Consider the following 16,579-nt stretch of genomic DNA (forward strand, 5'->3'; position numbering starts at 1 on the left):
TTTAGTATTTTTCGTACTTTTTTTTTACTTTGTTTTTTTTCATCATTTCGTACTATTTTTTTGTTTGGGATGAACTTGTTTGTACTATTTTTTTTTTTTTTTTATGTATGGTTGTGGAAGGTTTGAATTATATTTATTTTTCTTTTCATGGTTGTGAAATGTAATTTTTATTTTTTATATAACAAATAAACAACAATTTGAGCCTATTGTGGGATTTTTTTTTATTAGCTTATTATGAAATAATATATAAAAAATAAAGAGTAGTGTGATTCAAATAAATAAATAAATAAATATTTATTTATTATTTATTATTTTCTCAAAAGAGGCCTTACATGGAATGCATATGTTATTTTAGGAAGATGGTTAAATATTAATTTTTTGACTTTTTTTTTGTTTTACATGTAAAAAAATTATAAAATATGATGTGATTCAAAATAAGATAAAAACTGAAATGTAACTTTGATCACTTTCTCAAAATAGGAACTTGTTTAGGGTGAATTAAAATAACTTTTTTTTATTTTTATTTTTTAGATCGCATTATTTTTTTTATACCTTTTCGTACTATTTTTTTTACTATTTTTAATTTTTTTTTATATCATTTCATACTATTTTTTTTCGTACTATTTTTCTTTACTTTGTTTTTTTAATCATTTCGTACTATTTTTTTTTTTTTTTGGATGAACTTGTTTGTGCTGTGGTGTCGTGTCAAAATACCCTTGTGTTTGCGTTATTCATGTTCAAATATTCTCTATATTAACAAGTTTTACTTAGGGGTTATTTGAAATGTCTTAAATAAGTGTATTTTTTTATTTTTTTAGACTAAAAAATTGAGAAAAAAATATGAATGTTTAGGTTAATTTTTTTACTTTTTTATAAAAAAAATGTGTATTAAAAAATTGTAAAAATTGATTTGTAGGAGAAAATTAAGATTAAGAGTTGTGCAGCTGTAATTGTTGACTTTTGGTGAATAGTGTTAATTTTTTAACTTTTTGAATAACTTTTTAACTTTTTAATTTTTTCTTATCTTCCCAAACTTGGCCTTAATTAATCATATTAAATAGTCTAACTTACTTTTTTAAAAAATTACTTTAACAAAAATACACACTAATCATGTTTAATAATAGAAATTGGAGATTGATATTGGTAACTATATGTTTGAATCACAGTTATTTTAAAATTACACCCATAACTATTAGTTTTTTTTGTAATACAAATATATTTAAATATATAACTATTGATATACAATTATCTTAATTTTTTGCAATAGTAGACATTCATTTTTTATAATACAAATATTATTTAAACACATAACTACCGATATTCTATAATCCTAATTCTTTACAATAAATATTTGCTTGAATATGTTACTCAACGAGTATTAAAAGTGAATGAGAGATTTGTCTTAAAATAAGTCTATTAAATCCAAACGCATTCTTCAATTAAGATAATCAATTTAAGAGAATCCAAACTCTCAACAACAAAATCAAAAGAGTCAATGAAACCAAAAAACAATAATATTAGAAAGAAAGGTAAATTACAAATGCACCATTTGAAATTCACGGTAAATACATTAGTCTTGTAATTTGAAAAATTTTATTTAATTGAAATAAAATTTTGATATTAAAATTGTTAATTAAATTCCTTGCTCTTGAATGATACTACATATACAAAATTAAATTATAAAAAAAAAAATTAAATGCATGTATCAGTAGGGTTAAGACCTACCTCTAATAAAAATAATGAGTATTTGTAAAGAATTTTGTCGCGTACATTCTTGATATGTGATTTAACTACGCAACAATTCTAAGAACATCTAAATTTTTACTCTTTAACTATGGGTATATGTTTTATAGCATTCCCGGTTATTCCTTTACTGTTCTGTTGTTTTCCAGACACGGTTCCGTGGAGTTGGTAGTTGTACCTATCGTGTTGTCAATCTTTAAACTCTTTTGTTTGAGTTTTAGAATGTGTTGGGCTTGGTTGTTACAGGTTGATAGAGCTTTAGCTCCCATTGTTGTTGTCCAGTTTTTGAATGGTCCGCTCGAGCGGGGTTTTCACAGTTTCAGTATTTCGTGCCTTTGTAAAACTTCTGCATATGTGTTTTCTACGCTTGAGCTGGTTTCTTGTGCTCGAGCAGGCTTGTTAGCGCTCGAGCAGGTAGTACTTTTTGGTGTAAGTTCTGGGAGGGAGAAACCTACGCTCGAGCGGACTAGTTTTCGCGCTCGAGCGGATGTACTTTATTCTTGTGTTTTGGCGCTCGAGCGAGCCTTCTTGCGCTCGAGCGTACGTAGTTTTTGTCCTTGACACTCGAGCGTTGTGTTCTCAGCTCGAGCGGAAGAGTCGTATATCAGTTGGCAGCTAGGCTATTTTAAATCACTTTTTACATTTCCTTTCTCTCTCTTACTTTTCCAAAACCGATTTTTGAGAGCTCCTCACTCTAAAACCTAACTTCTCTCTAGGGTTTGATCTAGTAGGAGTGTTTTCCTCACCTTGAGCCTTTATAAGAAGTGTGTTGATCATTGAGGGCTACATTTTGATCCGAGAAATTTGGTGTTTGGAGCACTTCCAAGTTTAGCTCTTCCTCTTCTTGGGTTCTACATTTGAGGTAGGGATTTTCTTATTCTTTTTCAATACTTCGTCTATAGATAGACATGTGGTAATTTTGTATTGCATGAAAATCATATTCATGTTGGATTTGTTTGAAATCATGAGAAGGAACCTAGGGTTGGGTGTTTGAAAAATGGTTATGTTATCATTGATGGTTGTTTTGGGCTAATTGGAGTGTAAATTAGCATGTTGTAGTTGATAGAAGAAAAAGCCCTAAATTATATTTTGATTGATAAATTAAAATGGATGGTAGTTAACCTATGTTGGAAATCTCTATTATTATCGTGAGTTGGGTGAAGGTGTTAATGCCTAAGTGCTTAACCATGGTTGTGGAATGGGTTTGAAATGAAGATAATGGACTAATATGAGTTATGGTTTTATTATCCACGGATTTGGTTTTGCGACAACAAAAGGGACAGAGTTGGTTTTGTGAAAACAAAAGGAAACGGAACTTGTTTTGTAAAATGGGAAAAGTATTTTTTGAAATACGAATGAAAATTGGATTGTTGTTTCTTGAGTGTTGAACACACACATGTGAAGGATTGTAGCTTTAACTACCATGTTAATGTTGTTGTTGGGTTTGTGGTCTCATAGTAATTGAGTCTTTAATAGATGTACTAAATATTTGCATCTAGAGGTTTTGTCCTTGGTCATCGGTGGAGGATGACACGGTTGTGTTGAATTGTCGTGTATGCATTATACCATTGTTGACGGAACATCGTATGTGATGAAGTGTTGAGATACATTATATATGTATGCTTGCTCGGGAGGAGGTAGTTATGTGTTCATATACTTTAACACATTGCTTGTATCTTGATGGTTTGTGTATATGTGTTATATATGTTGATTATTCCCTGTTGTGTTGGGTTGGTGGTGTTATACCTTGCGCTAAAAATCAGAGGTACCGTGACCTTTCAGCTAGCGCCTGGAGAACTGACTGCACTGAGAATATAAGGCACCATACCCTTCCAGCTAGCGCCTGGTAAACTGGCATGTTGTTGTGAGAGATGTATCTTTGGCTTACTACGCACATAGCTAGTAGAGCAAAGTTTTGTTGTTGATATTTCAGTGTGTCTAGGAATCTCATGGATTGTGTCGGTTACAGTTTTGGAGGGCCGAGTTGCCGAGTTGGTTTATCTTATGCATGTTGATGAGTTGTTATCTCCCTTTTTATAATGGTGCATGTCTAGATTTGATTGTACCGGGAATAAGCCAAAATGTCTTTTTTTGTCTTTTGGAATGAATGAAGGAGAACGGATATTTTAAAGAGATATATGTTTTGAAAAGGCATATCTGTGTATGTTCGGAAAATGGAAGAGAGTAGTGGGCTTAGTGAATTTGTTTCCTAAGGTAATGTTAATGTTATGAAAGATTGGGAATGGTGATTAATGAAAAGAAAAGAAAATTGAATCGCCTATGGCGTTGATTGAAATGGTTGTTTTCAAGAAAAGTTCATACTTATGTATATTTTGTATAAACTGTCACATTACTATTCTAGTATGAGATTGGGTATTCATGATCATAGCTATCTGTATGTTGTTATTGTTGACGGCCATGTTGAGATCCCTACTGGGCTATATGTTCATCCCACGTTGTTGAATCTTTTTCAGGTGTTGAGCTGAATGTGCTGCAAGATTTGGATCTTCTGATTTGTTGGCTATGGGGCCTCTCTTATATGGGCGGAATGCCATATGTGTAAAAGGGTTGCATCCTTCTTCTTGATTTGTTGTTAATGATGTAAGCCAAAGGGCAATTTATTTATTATACTCATATTGTATTTACTTGCATATGAATGAGAGCAATGTTATTCACTTTTACGAGTTGAATGTACGAGTTTATTTCCGCATGTTATCTCTGAAATGGAATTAAGTAAATGAAATGGATAATACTTCGAGTAATAAAAAGAGGGGCGTGACATGTTTGGCTTAGGTTGAGGCCTTTGGTGGCAACATGTATAGTAGTTTAATCATCCTAGCTAGTGCACATTGGGTTCAATTTTTGGATTCAAGTTAGTAAATCTTTTGAATGATTAAGTTTTTAAACAAGAAAGAAGTCCATTCATCCTTATTACATATTGGTTGTGTTTGTTTAGAGGATTAATGTATAAGATTGGATTATGTATCTTGTTCAATCTTAAATTTCATGTTTATATATACTATTGAGTCTCATAAGACGGGTAAGTTACAAAATGGGAGAAGTAAGCAGGTCTAGATTAGGGGGTTAAAGCACAAAAATATCCTCAAACTATGATAATTATATTATACCTTATAGTCCACTAATAGTATTTTCAAACAAACATGAGATAAGATTTTATTAATCTTCCTTCTAATCCAAAGACATTTCGAACGTGACATAGAATACATAATCGCAAGGGACTTATAATCCCAAGACTATTGCTTCTAGTAATTCAATCCGACGAAATGACAATAACCATTTTACATTTCAAACTTGACAAAGAATACATAATCGCAAGGGACTTATAATACCAAGACTATTACTTCTAATAATTCAATCCGACGAAATGATAATGACAATTTTTCACAAACTAGTTTTAAATGTTAATCCAGAATTATCCAACTTTTCTTCTATGATCTTGTTTAAACGTTGGACCATCTCATGTGTCAAATGATTGACCTAATCACCCACTTCACCTCTCCTGAAAAGCGTCTTTTTCTCAAATTGTAGAAGTGAACCAGATTTGTTCACCTTTAACTCTCTCAAATTGCTAATGTTACATAACTTGGATATCTCTTCTATCACACCTTTTCTTTCTTCTTCCAAAGAGAATGGAACACCCATAAACTCAGCTAGCCTCTTCATTTGAAGGGCAATATCTTGTTTTAGGTCCTCGTACATCAAAAACAACACCTTGTGAGGCCTTTCCAAGCTCTCCTTCTAGTACCCCAATACATGATCCTAAAAGGGCCCAAAAACCATGACACCTCTACAAAACATGTCGAAAGCATCATCGTATGATAAAGGCCCGAGGTTCTCGGCTCTAGCCTTATTCACATAGTGCCAAGCGGAGATGAAAGTATCATAGGGATTGCGACAGAGGTAGACAACGCGACAACCAGAGTTCTTAATTGAGTCGGGCAATGAATGGTAGGGGATATGGGTGGAAAAAATGTTAGCTATAGGGGATTGAAAGTTGGAGACAATGGAAAGGTGGCAAATATGACAACCTTCTTTATTAGAATTGAGCTCGAGAAAAGGAACGAGCTCGTGTGGATTGGAAGTGAGCAAGGGGTGTTGGGAAAACGTGTCAGGATAGCGATGGCGGTTGGCGATGGCGAAGGCGAAGGCCTTCAACCAGGTGGTGCCTGATTTGGGCATGGTGACGAGTATCAGGTCAGTGTCTTGAGCTTTGGGCCCCGTTTGTTTTGGGTTATAGCAAGGGGATTAGGATTACTAGTACCTTGGGATTAGTATATGGGGTGTTTGTTTTGAGAGATAGCCTATGGACTATTAATACCTTGGGACTAACTAATACCTTGGTATTACTAATACCTTGTTTGTTTTGAGAGATAGGGAGGGTACTACTAATACCTTGGTATTACTAATACCCTTGGGGAGGGGATTCATAGTGAGGAGGTAGAGATGGTATTAGAAAAATAGTGAGGGGATTAGAAATTTTTTTATTTTTTTTATTTTTTATATATTGAAATTTTTTTTAAAAATATAATTTTTAATTTTTTATATTTTTTTATTTGTTTTATTATTTTATATAAAAATAATTTAACAATTCCTCACTACTAATCCCCTCACTATCAATCCCCTCACTACTAATCCCCTCACTATCAATCCCCTCACTAACAATCCCCTCATTATTAATCCCCTCACTATCAATCCCCTTCATTCTATCTCTGAAAACAAACGACCCTCACTAACAATCCCCTCACTATTAATCCCCTCACTATCAATCCCCTCCATTTCATCTCTGGAAACAAACGGGGCCTTGAAGTGTTGTTGGACCAACATTACTCCTCGAATAACGAGGTTTCAGCACCAAAAACCTTGGTAAAGATGATAGAGATCTTCAAAACCTAGCCATCCCTTTTCTTTGGGAAGTGATGCAACAAGTAGATCATCATCATGGCAATTGTTGTCTAGCTCATGATTAGTTTCTCTCTCTGTGATGAGTGAATTGTCTTCATTTCTTTGAGTGTCTTCCATGGTATGCAGGTGGAAGAGAGGTTTTTTTTTTTTTTTTTTGGTGTGTAATCAGAAGTGAAAGAGAGGTATGTTAGTTTGATCGTTACTCCACAAATTCTTGATCTTTATAAAATAATGTGGACCCTACAAAGGTGTATATCATGCAATTTTATAATAAAAGTTATGACTCAAGAAATTATGGTATGCATATTTAAAATTATAAAAATTATACATTATATATATTTTATAGGATTGAGTAAAAAAATTGAAAAAATCACGACGGTCTGATTCAAACCAAATTGTACTATTTGATTTGGTTTTATTAATGCATGGTTTGGTCTTGGTTCTTAAAATAGATAAATTATACTTTACGATTTGGTCCGTATTTTTATAATTATGATTTTTATTTGAAATTGAATCGGACTGTTTAGATATATACATATATATAATTTGTTAGTTACGGTAAACACTCAAGTATTCTCTTAATATTCTATAAATATTCATAAGTTGTTAACCATTTGTTTACTAGTGTACTTTCGTAATAATTATTTAACAATTTTATTTATAAAATGATAATATATTCATGTGATAGTTGAGCAAATTGTATTTGTGTTGTGAATGATAATAAAATTCATCAAAATCGTGATTTCAAATCAAATTAAATTGCATTTTCGTAATTCGATTTAATTTTAAAATTTATAAAATCATATGTAATAATTGGATCTGGATTTACATTAAAACCGAATTAAACCGCTCACCTCTAATTTTTTATATAAAATATTTATATGTACATGTTTTTAAGGTGGACGTATGTATGATCAGTTTGTTGATTACGGCAGAAAAAATTATTACGTGATTATATTTGTGAGAGATAATAAAATTTAAAATAGATTAAAAGTTGAAATATAATTTTTTAGAGTAATTGTATATACCTCCCTCGAAATTTAACTAAATTATAAATACCTCTCTGAAGTTTATATTTTCATAACAAATTGTCCCCTGAAGTTTATATTTTCATAACAATTTACTCTATAATTTGTTATGCAAATAATACCTTCAGGGAGGTATCTGTAATTTCTCAAACCTCAGAAAAATATTTATAATTTTGCTAAACCTCAAAAAAAATATTTATAATTTACCCTAATTTTTAACTATTTTTTTTAAAATATCCCAAACTCTTATATCCCCTAATAAAAAATTATAAATTTCATCCACCATCCACCACTCAAGTAGACCAATAACTTCACGTGGGTTAGCACATGATAGGTAGTCACGTGGGTAAAAGCACATGGTGGTGGTCGTTTTGTCTGTGTATTTTTTTTATTTTTTACTTTTTTTTTTGTTAAAAACCAGAATATTAGGTAATGTCTCGTTTAGTTTTGAAATTGTAATTCTAATCAAAATATTTTTAAATTATTTTTAAAATTTATAACTAAACACTCAACTCAAAAACTATTTTGAAAACTCATAACGAAACATACAATACAAAACTAATGACCAAACTTTTTTCAAAACTCTAATTTAAAAAAAAAAATCAATTTTTTTTAAAATTTTATTCTTTAAAATTATTTTATATTTTATATTTTTTTCATTTACTATTTTTTTTACCATGTTTTTTTAATCATTTCGTACTTTTTTTTTTTTGCGATGAACTTGTTTGTGCCATCAATTATTATTATTATTTTTTTTATGTATGGTTGTGGAAGGTTCGAATTATATTTATTTTCCTTTTCATGGTTGTGAAATGTAATTTTTATTTTTTATATAACAAATATACCACAATTTGAGCCTATTATGGGATTTTTTTAAATTTATTAGCATATTATGAAATAATATATAAAAAATAAAGAAGTAGTGCGATTCAAATAAATAAATACATAATTATTTATAGATTATTTTTTGTTTCCTCAAAAGAGGGCTTACATGGAATGCATGTGTTATTTTGGGTTATTTTAGAAAGATGGTTAACATTAATTTTTTACTTTTATTTTTATTTTTTTTAAATGCATAAAAAATATAAAAGATGATATGATTCAAAATAAGTTAAAAATTAAAATGTGACTTTTGATCACTTTCTCAAAATAGGAACTTGTTTAGGGTGAATTAAAATTACATTTTTTTGTCTTTTTATTTTTTAGATCACATTATTTTTTATATCTTTTCATACTTTTTTTTTAATTTTTTATATCATTTCATACTATTTTTCGTACTATTTTTTTTACTTTGTTTTTTTTAAGCATTTCCTACTATTTTTTTTTTTTTCTGGGATGAACTTTTTGTACTATATATATATATATATATATTTTTTTTCTATGTATGGTTGTGGAAGGTTCGAATTATATTTATTTTCGTTTTCATGGTTGCGAAATGTAATTTTTAGTTTTTATATATATAACAAATATACCACAATTTGAGCCTATTCTGGGATTTTTTTTTTATTAGCTTATTATGAAATAGTATATAAAGAATAAAGAAGTAGTGTGATTCAAATAGATAAATACATAATTTTTTATTTTTTATTTTTTATTTTTTATTTTCTCAAAAGAGGGCTTACATGGAATGCATATGTTATTTTGGGTTATTTTTGGAGGATGGTTAAAATTAATTTGACTTTTTTTTTAAATGTATAAAAAATTATAAAAGATGATATAATTCCAAATAAATTAAAAATTAAAATGTGACTTTTGATCACTTTCTCAAAATAGGAACTTGTTTAGGGTGAATTAAAATAACATTTTTTTGTCTTTTTATTTTTTAGATCGCATTATTTTTTTATATCTTTTCCTACGACTTTTTTTACTAGTTTTTTAATTTTTTTTTATGTCATTTCATACTATTTTTTTAGTATTTTTCGTACTATTTTTTTTACTTTGTTTTTTTAATCATTTCGTACTATTTTTTTGTTTGGAATGAACTTGTTTGTACTATTGGGTTTTTTTTTTTTATGTATGGTTGTGGAAGGTTTGAATTATATTTATTTTCCTTTCCATGGTTGTGAAATGTAATTTTTATTTTTTATACAACAAATAAACAACAATTTGAGCCTATTATCGGATTTTTTTTTATTAGCTTATTATGAAATAGTATATAAAAAATAAAGAAGTAGTGTGATTCAAATAGATAAATAAATAAATATTTATTTATTTATTATTTATTATTTTCTCAAAAGAGGGCTTACATGGAATGCATATGTTATTTTTGGTTATTTTAGGAAGATAGTTAAAATTAATTTTGACTTTTTTTTATTTTTTTAAAAATGTATAAAAAATATAAAAGATTATATGATTCAAAATAAGTTAAAAACTGAAATGTGACTTTTGATCAATTTCTCAAAATAGGAACTTGTTTAGTGTGCAGGGAGCAAATATTCAGGCAAGCCCGCACTCCTTTCTTCCAAGCTCTTGTCTGTCCGATTGACCTGCGAGCACAACGGCGGTGAGCTACCCGGCGGTGTGTAGCCGGAAAACACCTCCGACGATCAAGTTAGACACACACACAGGGGTAGAGAGAGAGAGAGAGGACTGAATTGTGTTTAGTGTTTTTCTCACCAAAATGCCATCTGTCTCGTATGGGAGGCGTAGACTCGCTTATATACTTTCTGCGCCCCAAACCCACTCCCATTAGTATCTCGACACGTGGTGCTGCTATCCCATCTGTCAGCACAAATCTTGCTGAACATTACCTAATCCCAACTGCCAGCCCACTCTACTGGGAGCTCGGCAGCCGGATTGCAGTGTCTCGACTTCCAACGGCCATGCTACACTTCAAGCACAAGCGTTCCAATAACTGAGCTCCTTTCCAACCGTGCTCGACTACATTCCGGCAAAGCCGAGCTTGAGATTGGTCATACCGGTCAACCAAAGGCCTTCCTGTCGAGCTTAAGGCACGAACCCTCATGTCTAGCTATGGATGCGCGCCTTCCAACCGAGCAACGCATAAACCGTGGAACCCTTAGTTAACTGGCCTCCGTGCCGACAAGGTCAAGTAGCTCGGTTCAACACAGCCTTTGCCATTACCGAGCAAAAATCACTTTTGGGTAGACCCAGGATACCACGACCCAAATTGTTCGGCCCACAATTTGTCCGGTATTACCATGGCCCAATCCAGATCATACTTCTCCCTCTCAATTGCCTCTTAATTCCGTCCGCGCTAGCGTGACCGGGATTACCTGTTCCGACCGGGATGAACTCTTCCTTGGTTCACAATTTGCAAGAGGCAAACCGGGCTAATTTCCGCGCTCGGTTCCTTGTCTTGCTCGGTCGACGCCTCGTCTAACCTTCCTGTCTCTTCATTCTGACTCTGCATTAATGAGAGACACGTGTAGCATGCTGATTGGCCTTGAGCAGCTAACCGTCCCTTCTCATTCAAATTTTGGCGGGTTTTCAACCTCATAAGCATGCCTAGCCTCCTTCATTCCACTCTTCTTGCATTTCCTTTCTCTTTGACATCCCAGAGCTCGTGCAATTCCTCCCTTGCCATTTCAGAGTTTGTGTTCGAAGAAGGAGCCACTGCCCTCAACTGGTAAGTCCTTCAACTCTTCTTATTGTCATTTCATTTGATATTTCTCCTTTTAGGGCACCAAATCCATAGGTTTTAGGACATAACCCTCCCAAAACCCATATTTGCCCCTATTCTCTTCGTTGTTCTTCAATCTCAGTAATGAACATATGAATACACGAAGAACTGGGGCGGACGGGGCTTCAGGTCGCTTTTTGATCCCAAAATACAATAAGATCGAGCAATTTACTAGTTTACCAAAACCTTTAGCAGAAACCGGGTAGGTAGGGAGCCTGGCCGCTCGACCGGGCTAACATCTGGTCCGCTTGAGTTGCCGAGCTCCTTAGTTCACCTCAAGACCGAGGTGGTTGGCACTCTTCATAACCGAGCTAAAGTCAAGCTCGTTTTGCGCGACCGCGCTCACACTTACCATTGTCATTCTTTTCCTGCAGAGTCCAAGGGGACCACTGACCAAATATTGAGGCTCTCAAAGACCGAGCAGCCATCAAGACACCAGTTTTTGCCAAACCACCTCAACCGAGCTAAACCAGCCGGCTACACATGGGACGCTTCTGCTTCCTTGTCGATACTCCAGCTGCCCTGGCCGTATTCCGGGAAGAATATGGCATCCCGGCCGACGTACACCTAGAGCTCGACGAGATTGAGACAACCCCTTGGGGCAAATTAGACCAGTGCCCCTTCACTGTGCTTTCCATAATTGAAGGGGGCCTCCGCTTCCCGGTCAACCCTTTGCTGACCGAATTCCAGCGCCGCACCGGGCTAGCGCCCACACAAGTATCGACCAACACCTACCGAATAATCAACGGCATCCATGAGCTGAATAACCGGCTAGGGACCAACTTAGGTTTAGCCGAGATACTGCGACAGTACACCCTTGGCCACACCGGCGACGACCTCGCCTATTACTTAAAGATTAGGCCAGGCAAAGAAAAAATAGTGACCGGTACCCCGGACAAAGACTTACACGACGATGACTTCTTCTGAGTGTCCGGAAATTATGAAACGGCCGACGTACCGGGCTGGTTCATTAGCAAGAATTTCGGCGAGACAAGTGGGTCGTGCTAACTGGCTAGATTAATTTCCTTTCCTCAATAATTTGTACTTAAAACATTTTTCTTTCTTCCTTTGCAGCAATCCAAGCCTTACAGGCTAACTACCACTATCCCAACGAAGAAGCCATCAGGACCGTGCTCCGTTATCGCAACCGGGATTGCAACGAGCTGCTCGGCTACACCCCAACATACCGGTACTCTGCTCCACGCCGGAGTAAGGTCACAGACTTTCTCCGTGCTCTATCACCTCCTCCAGACCCAACACTACCGGACGTGCCCCTAATCTGGTGAACCGAGAAAGAAGAGATGGCAAAACGAAGCTGTATCAAAAATCTCCTCATCGCAACTTTTGCCGAGATACCGAGCGACATCACCCGCTCTCCAGCTGCCGGTCAATCAAGCGGCGTCGTGGTGGCGTTGGCGTCTCCAACTGCCGGTCAAGCCCGCCAAGAAGCCCGCCGGGTAGGGAAAAGGCCTCGCGCAGATCCCTCTGCCGAGCTGGTTGAAGAGCTGACTACCGAGCAACCCGCCGTCACTGTAGACCCAACGCCGGTATGGCGACCGCAGCTCAAACACCGGGGTAAGGAGATCCCGGCAACAACTTCCATGAAAGGCGACAAAGAACATTTTCTCGCCTTCGACCTCTCCAAGGCCCTTCTCCTACCGAGCGATGTGGTCGGCAGCGACCATGTTCCAAACACCCGGTTGGTGAAGTCGGCCGTGAAGTCCATGACCAGGGTAAGACTTAAACTTCTACTCAAATTTTCACAAGTGTTTGTACGGTTTCCTTTCTGATCAATCTTTTTCTTGCAGGCCATCCAGAAGCAACACTTGGTTATGGAGAGAATTCATCAACTGCGGCAGAAGGCAAATAACACTGCCAGCCAAGTCCAAAGTCTTCAAACCGAGCTCGATCGAGTAAAGTCTTCACTACAGATTGCCAACGCTGACAACACCAAGTTGCTCAGCCAGCTTGGCGACGCCGAAAAAAAGAGGGATGGGCTCCAGGCCGAGCTAGACGCACTCAAAAAGGCAAGGGAGAAGGAGTGCGAAGACGCCAACAACGCCGGCTTTAAGGAGGCCGGGGACAGCTATAAGAAGCAAGTCTTCGCCACCCAAGACATCTACTTCAAGGTGGGTTGGAAGTCTGCCTGCGAACAGCTTGGTCAAGGTCCTGATACCGACGTGTTTGCCTCTCCGCCAGCTGTTTTCCTACCGACCTATCTCGTGCCATATGCCAACGACGTCTTCAGCGCGTTGTAGCCTGAGGCCGAGGAAGGACTTGAAGGAGAAGCCGAGACAGATGCTGAGGGAGATGATCGTCAAGAGTGAGAGCAGCCCGGCCAAACAGAAACCGGTGTCCAAGACCAATCTCCAATGGTCAACTTGGAGGCAACCGAGGATGAATTCACCAACCTTTCCCCCTTAGCCTAGTTTTCTTTTTCCTTGCTTTTTCTCTAAACATGTAACCTAGGGTCCTTCCCCACCTTTTGTATTTACTTTCACATCAATGAAAAAGCTCTAATTTCATCAAGTGTTTGTGCGATCTTCAAGCCTCATACCTTCAGCCGAACAAAAATACTTTGGCAACACTAACCATCTTGCATAACTTAATTAACCGGAAAAGACATCTCGGTTGCAAGCATATAATTGAATAAATCATCAACTGTTTCAACCGGAACAATACATCTCGGTTGAGAATCTTCAAAGTTGAGTAAATCATTAACTCGTTCAACCGAAGTAAATCATCTCGGCTGAGAATCTTCAAAGTTGAGCAAATCATCAACTCGTTCAACCGGAGTAAGTCATCTCAGTTGCAATTTCAGAATTGAGCAAATCATCAACTCGTCCAACCGGAATAAATCATCTCAGTTGCAATCTCAAAGTTGAGCAAATCATTAACTCGTTCAACCGGAATAAATCATCTCGGTTGTAATCTCAGAGTTGAGCAAATCATCAACTCGTTCAACCGGAATAAATCATCTCGCTTGCAATCTCAGAGTTGAGCAAATCATTAACTCGTTCAATCGGAGTAAATCATCTCGGTTGCAATCTCAGAGTTAAGCAAATCATCAACTCGTTCAACCGGAGTAAGTCATCTCGGTTGCAATCTCAAAGTTGAGCAAATCATCAACTCGTTCAACCGAAATAAATCATCTCGGTTGCAATCTCAGAGTTGAGCAAATCATCAACTCGTTCAACCGGAGCAATCTCAATTAAAAAACAATCAGAATGTTAAGGCAAAGATGAGACACTTCTGTATATTGACAAAAAGAATATTACATTCTGAAGTGTAAGGGAAAAAATTCCTTTGCACGAAAAGAAAACAAAAGCTAGAAATAATACAGTTTGAGGTTGGCCGCATTCCATGGCCGGGGTATTTCTCTACCATCCAAGTCCTCCAAGTGGTATGCCCCCTTACCCGCCAGACCGGTTATCTTGTAGGGTCCTTCCCAATTTGCCCATAGTTTGCCTTCACCTGGCACTAGGGTATTGCCCATGACTTTCCTCATGACCCAATCACCTACTTTGAACGGTTTTGTTCCTCCCCTACTGGCGGAAAAGGCCTATGCAAGATAAGAGGAGCCAGCCTGCTTATAAGGTGAGAAAGTAGTCCCTCACAGACCGATGTGGGATTTCTCGTACATTAGCCCTCAGCTGCGCTGGCTCCGGTCACCCCGGAGGGAGTTCTCACAGACGGCGCCAAATAAAGCCACCGGTCCCCGTGCTTTGCACATATTGTCCGCTTTGACATTCCGACCGTATGGTTTTGTTCCTCCCCCACTGGGAGAAAAAGGCCTATGCAAGGTAAGAGGAGCCAGCCTGCTTATAAGGTGGGAAAGTAGTCCCTCACAGACCGATGTGAGATTCCCCGCACATTTAAGATGAATTAAAATAACATTTTTGCCTTTTTATCTTTTAGATCACATTACTTTTTTATAGCTTTTCGTACTATTTTTTTTACTATTTTTTTAATTTCTTATATCATTTCATACTATTTTTTTAGTATTTTTCGTACTTTTTTTTTACTTTGTTTTTTTTAATCATTTCGTACTATTTTTTTGTTTGGGATGAACTTGTTTGTACTATTTTTTTTATTATTATTTTTTTATTATTTTTTTTGTGTATGGTTGTGGAAGGTTCGAATTATATTTATTTTTCTTTTCATGGTTGTGAAATGTAATTTTTATTTTTTATATAACAAATAAACAACAATTTGAGCCAATTGTGGGATTTTTTTTATTAGTTTATTATGAAATAATATATAAAAAATAAAGAAGTAGTGTGATTCAAATAAATAAATATTTATTTATTATTTATTATTTTCTCAAAAGAGGCCTTACATGGAATGCATATGTTATTTTAGGAAGATGGTTAAAAATTAATTTTGTGACTTTTTTATTTTTTTTTAAATGTAAAAAAATTATAAAAGATGATGTGATTCAAAATAAGTTAAAAACTGAAATGTAACTTTTGATCGCTTTCTCAAAATAGGAACTTGTTTAGGGTGAATTAAAATAACTTTTATTTTTATTTTTATTTTTTATTTTTTAGATCACATTATTTTTTTTATATCTTTTCGTACTATTTTTTTTCTATTTTTTAAAGTTTTTTAATATCATTTCATACTATTTTTTTTTACTTTGTTTTTTTATCATTTCGTACTATTTTTTTTTTTTGGATGAACTTGTTTGTACTATTTTTTATTTTTATTTTTATATATGGTTTTGGATAGTTCGAATTATATTTATTTTCCTTTTCGTGGTTGTGAAATGTAATTTTAATTTTTTATATAACAAATATACCACAATTTGCTTGTCTAATTTTGTTTTGAAAATTACATCTTATCTTTTGTAATTTTTAATTTTATAACCAATTATCACTTTTATTAATAAATTATCAAGTTAATTAATAATTTTATTATCAAAATTTTGTTTCAATTAAATAAAAATTTTCAAATTACATGACTAATGTATTTGCTGTGAATTTCAAATGGTGCATTTGTAATTTACCTTTCTTTCTAATATTATTGTTTTTTGGTTTCATTGACTCTTTTGATATTGTTGTTGAGAGTTTGGATTCTCTCAAATTGATTATCTTAATTGAAGAATGCGCGTGGATTTAATAGGCTTATTTTAAGACAAATCTCTCATTCACCTTTAGTACTCGTTGAGTAACATATGCATGCAAATATTTATTGTAAAGAATTAGGATTATAGAGTATCGGTAGTTACGTGTTTAAATAA

General features: G+C 34.7%; 2 pseudogenes; one reads left to right on the forward strand and one right to left on the reverse strand.

The window, feature by feature from the left end:
• LOC114267514 (ABC transporter C family member 8-like) overlaps nucleotides 1–16,579 on the forward strand; it is a 158,809-nt pseudogene that overhangs the window by 93,904 nt on the left and 48,326 nt on the right.
• Nucleotides 5,146–6,952, reverse strand: LOC114316459 (cytosolic sulfotransferase 15 pseudogene; annotated as a pseudogene).

Source organism: Camellia sinensis, chromosome 15, assembly GCF_055761805.1.
Source record: "Camellia sinensis isolate YWXY chromosome 15, ASM5576180v1, whole genome shotgun sequence".
Lineage (NCBI taxonomy): Eukaryota > Viridiplantae > Streptophyta > Magnoliopsida > Ericales > Theaceae > Camellia > Camellia sinensis.